The 11,325-nt window shown below is 43.9% G+C and overlaps 1 non-coding gene across 1 annotated transcript; it reads left to right on the top strand.

Moving 5' to 3' along the window:
* The first annotated feature begins 10,724 nt into the window (after nt 1–10,724).
* Trnas-gga (transfer RNA serine (anticodon GGA)) lies at nt 10,725–10,808 on the top strand. Its single transcript is given in 2 exon segments — nt 10,725–10,764; nt 10,774–10,808. It is a non-coding gene; the product is annotated as a tRNA-Ser (tRNA).
* Nucleotides 10,809–11,325: the final 517 nt, after the last annotated feature.

Raw genomic sequence — 11,325 nt, 5'->3', positions numbered from 1 at the left:
GCCTCCAGGAGTTTAACTGCTGCTGAATTAAAGTATTCCGTTTACTAGTGTGAGACCTTGGCCGTTCTCTTTGCTCTTCATGGAGAACCAGGTGCTAAGCTGGGTCTTAGCGCGACCTGGAAGACCGGTAGGATCACCAGATGGGCGGTACAGACATCCGCATTCCACTTCGGAATTTGGCACAAGAAGGAGTCTTAAAAACAGTTAGCCGAAACACATAGTTGCGTGTTTGAGGAAGGTGCTGAGGGAGTAGTAGGGTGTCGCTCCTCAGCTGTGAATCTTGTTTGTGGTGTCTTGGCCGAGGTACCGGAGCTTTTTACCTACCTTAAGTCTAAACAGAGCCAGGACCTCCTTTTGGGGCCCATTAGAGAACGTTTATTGGCTGGGGAATGGGTACCTGGTTATCTGCTCAAGGGCCTAGTTCGTTGGGAGGCCAGGAGATTCACTTATGTTCGAATTTGTTTGCCTGTGGAGCTTGTCCCATTTTGCTTGGGGGGCATTTGGGGCTTCCCAGTATCATCGCTAAGGTGCAGCTGTACGTGACCTGACATCATTATAAAAGGATATCCGCCGACTACTGGGGGGGGTGTGAGCTATGTAGGATAGGAAAACATAATCACAACTCACACGAGAGACTTTTGCAGTCTGAGAGAGAGCAACATCCCACAGATAGATATTATGTGGGGCCTCTTCCTCGCGCAGTGGGAGGGGAGGTGGGGGGGGGGGGGGAAGGGGGGCGGAATCGTTGTGTGTTATGTGTTTGTTGTGGCAGATACCCTATCCCATTTCGTTTCGCTTGTCCCTAGTACGAGGGCAGTTCAATAAGTAATGCAACACATTTTTTTTTTTTTTTTGAAACAGGGGTTGTTTTATTCAGCATTGAAATACACCAGGTTATTCCCCAATCTTTTAGCTACACAACACTATTTTTCAACGTAATCTCCATTCAATGCTACGGCCTTACGCCACCTTGAAATGAGGGCCTGTATGCCTGCACAGTACCATTCCACTGGTCGATGTCGGAGCCAACGTCGTGCTGCATCGTACTGCCTCCCACGGATTGCGTCCTTCATTGGGCCAAACATACGGAAATCCGACGGTGCGAGATCGGGGCTGTAGGGTGCATGAGGAAGAACAGTCCACTGAAGTTTTGTGAGCTCCTCTCGGGTGCGAAGACTTGTGTGAGGTCTTGCGTTGTCATGAAGAAGGAGAAGTTCGTTCAGATTTTTGTGCTTACGAACACGCTGAAGTCGTTTCTTCAATTTCTGAAGAGTAGCACAATACACTTCAGAGTTGATCATTTGACCATGGGGAAGGACATCGAACAGAATAACCCCTTCTGCGTCCCAGAAGACTGTAACCATGACTTTACCGGTTGAGGGTATGGCTTTAAACTTTTTCTTGGTAGGGGAGTGGGTGTGGCGCCACTCCATTGATTGCCGTTTTGTTTCAGGTTCGAAGTGATGAACCCATGTTTCATCGCCTGTAACAATCTTTGACAAGAAATTGTCATCCTCAGCCACATGACGAGGAAGCAATTCCGCACAGATGGTTCTCCTTTGCTCTTTATGGTGTTCGGTTAGACAACGAGGGACCCAGCGGGAACAAACCTTTGAATATCCCAACTGGTGAACAATTGTGACAGGACTACCAACAGAGATGTCAAGTTGAGCACTGAGTTGTTTGATGGTGATCCGTCGATCATCTCGAACGAGTGTGTTCACACGCTCCGCCATTGCAGGAGTCACAGCTGTGCACGGCCGGCCCACACGCAGGAGATCAGACAGTCTTGCTTGACCTTGCGCGATGATGACACACGCTTTGCCCAACGACTCACCGTGCTTTCGTCCACTGCCAGATCACCGTAGACATTCTGCAAGCGCCTATGAATATCTGAGATGTCCTGGTTTTCCGCCAAAAGAAACTCGATCACTGCCCATTGTTTGCAACGCACATCCGTTACAGACGCCATTTTAACAGCTCCGTACAGCGCTGCCACCTGTCGGAAGTCAATGAAACTATACGAGACGAAGCGGGAATGTTTGAAAATATTCCACAAGAAATTCCCGGTTTTTTCAACCAAAATTGGCCGAGAAAAAAAATGTGTTGCATTACTTATTGAGCTGCCCTCGTAGATGGGTTATAGTGGCACTTACCATTCACCTCTCTCCAAGATATTCTCCATATTCGGGCTGCCTAACGCCCTGATGAGTGACAACGCGCTGACCTTTGTGTCAAAGGAATTTAAGCGTTTTTGCTTCAGTAGCGCCATCAAGCATGTCACTACTACACCCTATTATCCTCAGTCTTCTTTCACCGAAAGGATGAAGAGAAACCTCAAGGACGCTGCCATCATCTACCATGCCACATCTCGAACTAAATGGGATGCCTCGCTCCCTTGAATTAATTTAGCTTTTAATTCTGCTCAACTCGAAGCGGTGGAGACTACCCCAGCCGCCTTAATCTTTGCCTACCCTCTTAATTCCCCTCTAGTCAAATTGCGGATCATCAGTTATCTTTTTCCTAAGGAAATAACTCCCGAGATGATCAGACGGAATTGGGATAAGGCTAAGCGCAATACAGAACTTGCTCATTGCTGCCAAAGGAGGCGTTACAACCAGGGGAGGCAGCTATTTCATGTTAAAGCCGAGGACAAAGTTTTTGTTCATAACTTCAGTGCTGATGGTGTAACGGTTGCAGATATTTCTAGGAAGCTCCACGTTTTGTGGAGCCTTGCTGAATTCTTGGGGGCTGAGCCCAGTTAACCTTTGAGTCCGCAATCCTGCCACCAGTAAAACCTTGAGGGTGCACATCAGCCACGTCAAGGAAGCAAGGTAGAGCTTCTTGTTTTCCCTTACCCTCCTTGTTGTTGGGAATAAAAATGGAATGTTCTGGCTTTAGTGGTGGACGTTGAGCCATGGCAGCCCGTATCGATTGTAGTCTGTATATGGAATCTCTGGTTCGCTTTCCCCCTGGTCACTAGACGGTGCTCTTGCACCAAGTCTTAGAAACCTGAAATGTTTGCAAGGTAGGCGAGTGCACAATGGACAGTCACTGGGGACAAGAAGTAAGAACGTCGGTTGGAGGAAACATATGCTGTCATTGTGGTCGGTGTGTTGACCAATGCGCTCTGAGGGAATCGTTGCAATGGGAACGACTTTGATTATGATTAGTTGATTCAGGTGCGCTCAAAGGGCACCTCTTTCCTGTTGTCGACCTGTGCTCTGTGATCCAATTTGACAGCCTTAGCAGGGTCTGTTGTTACTGCCCTGCCCTGCCCTATGCGAGTCTTCCTTGAGTTGTGAATTTGAGCTTTCCGGAAAGTTTGGATCCGCCGTTTGTGTGGTCTTGTATCACTTACAGAAATTGTTTGACCCTCTCCACCTTAGCGTTCGCTGAGCGCCCTCTGTTGCTTTCCTAAAAAATAGCTTACTTGTGATCCCCAGGTGTGACAATTGTGGTGTTAGTTTTTACTGCTTGGTTTTAAGATACATCCGCTAGCGCAGTTATTTTCGCCGTGGCGAACCTTCTCCCTTAATAGTGTTTCTCCTTGCTAAATGATGCCTAACATTATTAGGCATGGTGTGTGCAAGCGGTGAGAATGTGACGGCGGCCGCAGGCGCTACTCATGCTGTCACGAACATTTGTTGTGATTAATGTTCTCTTTTATGTTTTAGATTATGATCTGGCCAGATCTGTTAGTGTACAGGGTGCACTGCTGGAGAGCTGTGAAATTTTCTGTTTTGGCACCCTTGGGTGTTGTAAGGCGAGATTCCTTGCCTGGTTCTTGGGGACTGATTGGGTCTGAGGGGCATCTTGTTCTGGTATCTGACCGTCATATTTGTAACACAAGCAGAATTTCAAACCTGAAGGCCGGCCGAAGTGGCCGTGCGGTTAAAGGCGCTGCAGTCTGGAACCGCAAGACCGCTACGGTCGCAGGTTCGAATCCTGCCTCGGGCATGGATGTTTGTGATGTCCTTAGGTTAGTTAGGTTTAACTAGTTCTAAGTTCTAGGGGACTAATGACCTCAGCAGTTGAGTCCCATAGTGCTCAGAGCCGTTTGAACCATTTTTCAAACCTGAAGGGAAGTTCAATATTGTTATTTAAAATCTACTTGAACTATGTTTGTAGCTTGGTTCTGTTAATGTTATTCTTGGTTCTCGGTAGTGTTTAAATTGTACTGTTCTTGAAATTCTTAGTCTATTAACTGCCGTTTGCCGGCTGTTGTACCTCATTCTGGATTGCTTGTTCTGGCAGCTATTTGCTGAAAGTGTGTAACCGTACTAATTGACTCGTTGGCGTTTCTAGGCATCTTCTTATCGCATGACGCTTATTTTGAGAGCGTTCCGTTGTTCCCTGATGGGTCAACTACTGTTTCTGCAGCCTAAGCATGCAATTGACCCGTCCTGACAAGAGTGGGCGTACGGGCGGCACGATTTTACTGACCAGCATTTGGGTTTCGCCGCTGCCGTTAGGTTGTGTGAAGCTGCCCTGAGGCATGGTGACTGCTGGTTGTCTTCTCTTCATTGGTTCGCGTGGGCCCAAATCTTTTCAGAGTTCGCAAATTTCTTGGTTTTTGGCTTGGATCTCTTTTGGTGCTGTAACATCCACGAGATAAATTTTAGCTACAGTGCGACAAGAGGAAATTATGCCTCTAACAGTTATAAACATTAATATCCGACATATGAAAAAAACAGTGAAATAAATGTTAATTATTTATATAATATTTTATGATGTAATTGGACATATCGATGTGTATCATACAAAGACAATGATAATTGTAAATTCCTTTTATGATCTGCGTTTGTCTTCTTTTGTTTTTACCTTTTGTTGGTTGGCTTTTGTAGGTTGCGGACGCAAGACTCATATCAAACTGAGGTCTGTTAAGAAATTGTAATTATTTGTTAATTATTACTTGAAAATAGAGTTCATTATTATTATAAATATGAGTGAATAATTATTTGTAACTTTAATTCCTCTCTCAATAAGAATTATCTGTGTTCATTATTTCTTTCCGCTGCAAGGAGCGCAGCCATTGATGATAGCGGTTTATATCGCGTTTTTATCTGTGTTTTCCTTGAGAAAAATATCAAAGGTTTGCTTGATGAAAATTAGTCTAAATAGTGCACAATATGAAAGTAAAGTTTAATAAGCATTTCAAATACTTATCCTATTAAAAAGAAAATTTACTCTAACAATAGAAAGTCTCTATCAACTGTCTGCCGCCATCTTAACAATTATCTCAGCGGCAAATTCAAATTACGCAACTCTGCAGACATAAATGCCGAAGGTAATGATATCGTGTAAAGATAAATGTGCACCGGTGGTCCCGAACTCATTTTAATGAAAATAATTCGAATCAAATTGGTTCATTAAAAACAGTGCTCATAGCACGATCCATATAACAAACTTTTCTTGCTGGTGTATGGAGCCGAAATTGATTACGCACGAGTTGCGAAGAATATTGTTTCAGGTAACATACGTCAGTGTTGTGCGCGGCTAATATTCGGTGGTTTTAATGATCATTTTGCTGAAGATAACTGTTTCCATCATAATCAATAGTTGTATAGAATCTGTTGTATGAACTGTGATTTAGTGACACGTACACAGCTTACAGACAACACTTTAACACAACGTTAACTTGGATTTCCTTAGCAACTTGACCAAATCTTTAGCCGGGAGGAAAAAAATTATTTAGTAATTACTCAATGTAATGAAATAATTTACAAATTAGTTAAATGCCGAACCACTGAATAACACAGCGAACGCCACAGTGCCACGACCTGACTATATCAAGCTTTCCGTAGTTATCCTGATCGTTTTCTGGCCCTTGTATTTGCTTAAATTTGTCAGCTCTCTCAAAGGACTGTTTCAAGTATTACTGTGTAGTTTAAAATCATCCTGTTAACTTAAAACATTTAAATTTTTTGTGCATTTTACTAAGTTTTTTCCACTCGTTGATACATTTGACTTTTAAAAATCTTGCTTTAAATTTGTCAGGAGGTCTCTTAAAGGACCGTGTTAAATCTTGGGATTGTAATTTACAGCCTTTGTTAGCCTGGGGCGTTTAAGGTATAATATTTTTTTAAACATTTTGCTATCGTCGTTAAACTGGTTAATTCACTGTGCTCCTTTGAATTTAAAGCATTCCACTCACCGTTTTAAAAACTGCTGATTTCAAAACATTATTTGTGTTTTACTATTGTTGCTTGTGTCTAAAAAATAGTTAATAAATGTGAATCACTCGGCAAATAATAAATGTTATAACCTACGGCCTAGCCCTTCCAGGAATTCCTGTTAACATGGTTTGCTGGAGCTCAATGGACATTACATTGCATTTATTCATAATTAAAGGAAGCTGTCACTCAACACGACATAAATTTGAAACCATTTCTGGATTGCGACATTTTAGCTTTTGAGCCTCAGCTGTTTCTGCCTCATATCGTTATCTTACTTTTGTTTTGAAGTACTGATGCCTTTAGCATAAACCACCGCTGGTACTTCAAAACAAAATGAATAAAATTGTAGTTTAGCCAAAAACAACTGGGTTCAGAAGATTAAAACTTTACTGGCGTATAGGTTATTCTATACAATTCGGGCGAACTGCTGAATATCAGTAACTAGGTGCCATAAGATTTTGGTGGAGAGTCTTCTGGCCATCTTCAGGTGTGTACTGGCGAAGGTAGCGTGGTATATCTTTTGTCACTGTGCATGCGTTGCTTTCGCACATGCGGATAGGCTGCAGATCATTGCTCTGCTCGTATCGTCCTCTTCGAGATCAGATAAATCATCTTCACATGGTAAAGTTGCAGAACGATACTGAAAACGCAGAGCACGAATTTTTTCTATAACAGTATTTCATGCGTTACCTAACTGGAATCCGCTGTCCCAAGGGCCAAAGACGGTCGTATTCCATTGATTGATAGGAGTTCCAAAAGTTTGGTCCAGAAAATTTGTTTCATAGTATTTCATCGAATGACTAGCAGAATTACAGTGCACTGCGAATCGGATTTGCTGTCTCGGAGGAGGCGAGGATGCCGGTAGTGTTTGCCACACTCACATGGAATCTTTTAAACACCTGCCTTCAACAGCCCTAAATCGTTTTTGACTGATCCCAGAAGCGTTGAGATTTTCGCTGGAGGACGAAAGATCACTTCAAACTTACGTTTTCTTAATACACTGTCCATTTTCGCGGAAACATATCCAATATATGGCAAGTGCGTTGTCGTCTCGAGGGCCTCATCCTCTTCCTTGTTGTCCTATTTGTATGATTCTAGCCCTCTCTGTAACTGCTGAGGTGAATATCAATTTTCCAGGAGCATAGTTCGAAGGTTCTGTTTGCAAGTTACCGGCATATGAGATGATACCGACTAGGTGAATCAAGGTATTCAGAACGTGGTAACTAGTAGTCTGCAAGGACAGACTGCTATGAGTGGGCTTCCCAAATACCGAATATCAAAATGTAACATCGTTCTTATGTCGCACTACGCATCTAAAAACGGCAAACAATCTTCTTTCTCCGTTTGCGCCGGCCAGAGTGGCCGAGCGGTTCTAGGCGCTGCAGTCTGGAGCTGCGCGACCGCTACGGTCGCAGGTTCGAATCCTGCCTCGGGCATGGATGTGTGTGATGTCCTTAGGTTAGTTAGATTTAAGTAGTTCTAAGTTCTAGGGGACTGATGACCTCAGAAGTTAAGTCCCATAGTGCTCAGAGCCATTTGAACCATTTTCTCCGTCTGCATAATACATTTGATATTTTTATGTACGGAGTTTAGATGTTAAAGGAACTCTCGGAGGCTGCCCAAGCCATGAGGCCAAATTATAAGAGTATCATCAATGTATCGCCAACATACCGTCACTTTTAAAATTGCTGATTCCAGTGCCCTCTTTTCAAAATCTTCCATCAAAAGGTTGGGCACCAGGAGAAACTCCTCTTGGTTACACTGTCAAATTGTCCACAAAACTCTTCGCTAAATAAAAAGTACTTTTCGGGAGAGTCAGAACCAAATCTGTTGCCGATTAGTTCACCAGAAGCACTCTTGGTTCAAATGGCTCTGAGTAATATGGGACTTAACTTCTGAGGTCATCAGTCCCCTAGAACTCAGAACTACTTAAACCTAACTAACCTAAGGACATCACACACATCCATGCCCGAGGCAGGATTCGAACCTGCGACCGTAGCGGTGGCGCGGTTCCAGACTGTAGCGTCTAGAACCGCTCGGCCACCCCGGCCGGCAGAAGCACTCTTGTAAAAATTGGAACAGAACTTGTGTCTAAATTGCTCTGCGTTTCTTTACTATCACTACCGACTATAATTTCTGTATCGTCCCTAGTGAAGAAGCGGACATTGTGCTAACGCAATCTGACAAACTTTTTATGTAGAGTTAGAAAATTAGCGACTCTGTAGCAGCTTATAGGGCTTCGTCGAACATTCACTGGGCATATTAACACGCCCGGAGCCCTATCAGGCAACACTTCTTTAAATCAGTCACTTATGCAAGAAAATATTCAGAACGCAGGAGGGCGTGTCCTCCCAACGAGAGGCCAATTTGTTGATACTGTCACTGAAGAATGTCTGGCTTTGTTGACGGAGCCACAACTTTACCTCTGCTTGCACCGCTTCATCACTACCAAAGTGAAGTCCTCGGAAGTGTTCTTCAAGGTTTGGAAACAGAAGAAAATGAAAATCGCATGGGACCAAGTCCGTACTGTATGGAGGACGACCGATGACAGTGAACCCAGGGCATCGAATTAATGAGGCGCTCGTGTGTGGTCTGGTATTGTCATGTTGAAGGAGAGGGGCCGGCCGGAGTGGCCGAGCGGTTCTAGGGGCTACAGTCCAGAGTCGCACGACCGCTACAGTCGCAGGTTCGAATCCTGCCTCGGGCATGGATGTGTTTGATGTCCTTAGGTTAGTTAGGTTTAAGTAGTTCTAAGTTCTAGGGGACTGATGACCTCAGAAGTTAAGACCCATAGTGCTCAGAGCCATTTGAACCATTTTTTGAAGGAGAGGGTGTCCCATATGTGGACGGTTCGAAACTCGATTACAGCGCGCTGTTTGTCACTTGCCGACATAATTACATTACTTGCCGCCATGTTACACGTTACAATTCGGAGTCGTGTAGCGAGAGAGGATTGCGACTTTTGTCAGCAGAGCGGGAATGTCGACATTGTAATATGTATGGCATGTAATACTTCAACCGATATTAAGAACAGAATAAAAAATACGGAGGAATTACTTTTCAGCACATGAAGCAGCAGTTGAAACTCACCAATAGTGTACAGGGTGTTACAAAAAGGTACGGTCAAACTTTCAGGAAACATTCCTCATACACAAAGAAAGAAAATATGTTATGTGGACATGTGTCCGGAAACGGTTATTTTTCATGTTAGAGCTCATTTTATTACTTCTCTTCAAATCACGTTAATCAAGGAATTGAAACACACAGCAACAGAACGTACCAGTCTGACTTCAAACACTTTGTTGCAGGAAATGTTCAAAATGTCCTCCGTTAGCGAGGATACATGCATCCACCCCCCGTCGCATGGAATCCCTGATGCGCACGAAGAGTCTCTACATTTGGTACCGAGGTTGCGTAGACAAGAGCTTTCAAATGCCCCCATAAATGAAAGTCAAGAGGGTTGAGGCCAGGAGAGCGTGGAGGCCATGGAATTGGTCCGCCTCTACCAATCCATCGGTCACCGAATCTGTTGTTGAGAAGCGTACGAACACTTCGACTGAAATGTGCAGGAGCTCCATCGTGCATGAACCACATGTTGTGTCGTACTTGTAAAGGCACATGTTCTAGCAGCACAGGTAGAGTATTCCGTATGAAATCATGATAACGTGCTCCATTGAGCGTAGGTTGAAGAACATACTGACGAAACTCAAATGAGCTCTAACATGGAAATTAAGCGTTTCCGGACACATGTCCACATAACATCTTTTCTTTATTTGTGTGTGAGGAATGTTTCCTGAAAGTTTGGCCGTACCTATTCCTAACACCCAGTATATCAAATATACGAATATGCTTTCACTTAAGCGAATTAGCATCAACTGCCCGCCTCTTCCGTTGTGGAAGAATGAATGCTTCATGTCGAATATCTCGGCAGTTGGAGCATGCGCATGAGCATGTAGCGGTTGCGACGTCCATTTTGGCTCTATCCATCTGCACTGTCTGCTGAACCGAGTCCTGATTCTTTCTCCTACACTCTTCCACTATCATAGTGTCCGATACCCCATGTAGTGAACAGTGTCTGCAGTCCTACCTCGAATCCGTACATGTAATTTTTTTTCCCACCAGTCTTCTGACTGGTTTGATGCGGCCCGCCACGAATTGCTCTCTTGTGCCAGCCAACCTCTTCAGCTCAGAGTAGCACTTGCAACATAAGTCATCAATTATTTGCTGAATGTATTCCAATCTCTGTCTTCCTCTACAGTTTTTGCCCTCTGCAGCTCCCTCTAGCATCATGGAAGTCATTCCCTGATGTCTTAACAGATGTCCTATCATCCCATCCCGTCTCCTTGTCAGTGTTTTCCACATAATCCTTTCCTCTCCAATTCAGCGCAGAACCTTCTCATTCCTTGTCCTACCACTCCACAGTCCATCTAATTTTAACGTTCGACTGTAGCACCACATCTCAAATGCGTCGATTCTCTTCTGTTTTGGTTTGCCCACAGTCCATGTTTCACTACCATAGAACGCTGCGTATCAAAAATATAGCCGGCCTGGGTGGCCGAGAGGTTCTAGGCGCTACAGTCTGGAACCGTGCAACCACTGCGGTCGCAGGTTCGAATCCTGCCTCGGGCATGGATGTGTGTGATGTCCTTAGGTCAGTTAGGTTTAAGTAGTTCTAAGTTCTAGGGGACTGATGACCTTAGAAGTTAAGTCGCATAGTGCTCAGAGCCATTTTGAATCAAAAGTATATTCTCAAAAATTTTTTCCTCAAATTAATGTCTATACTTGATAGTAGTAGACTTCTCTTGGCCAGGAATAGCCTTTTTGCCAGTGCTAGTCTGCTGTTGATGTCCTTGCTCCTCCTGTCACTGGTTATTTTGCTGCCCCAGTAGTAAAATTCCTTAACTTCATCTGCTTTGTGACCGTCATTCCTGATGTTAAGTTTCTCGTTGTTCTCATTTCTGCTGCATCTCATTACTTTCGTCTTCCTTCGATTTACTCTCAATCCATATTCTTTCATTCCATTCAGCAGATAAAGTAATTCTTCACTTTCATTCAAGATAGCAATGTCATCAGCGAATCGTATCACTGATAACCTTTCACCTTGAATTTTAATTCCATTCCTGAACCTTTCTTTTATTTCTGTCGT

The sequence above is a fragment of the Schistocerca serialis genome, chromosome 2 (genome assembly GCF_023864345.2).
Source record: "Schistocerca serialis cubense isolate TAMUIC-IGC-003099 chromosome 2, iqSchSeri2.2, whole genome shotgun sequence".
NCBI lineage: Eukaryota > Metazoa > Arthropoda > Insecta > Orthoptera > Acrididae > Schistocerca > Schistocerca serialis.
This window is presented reverse-complemented; position numbering and strand designations above follow the sequence as displayed.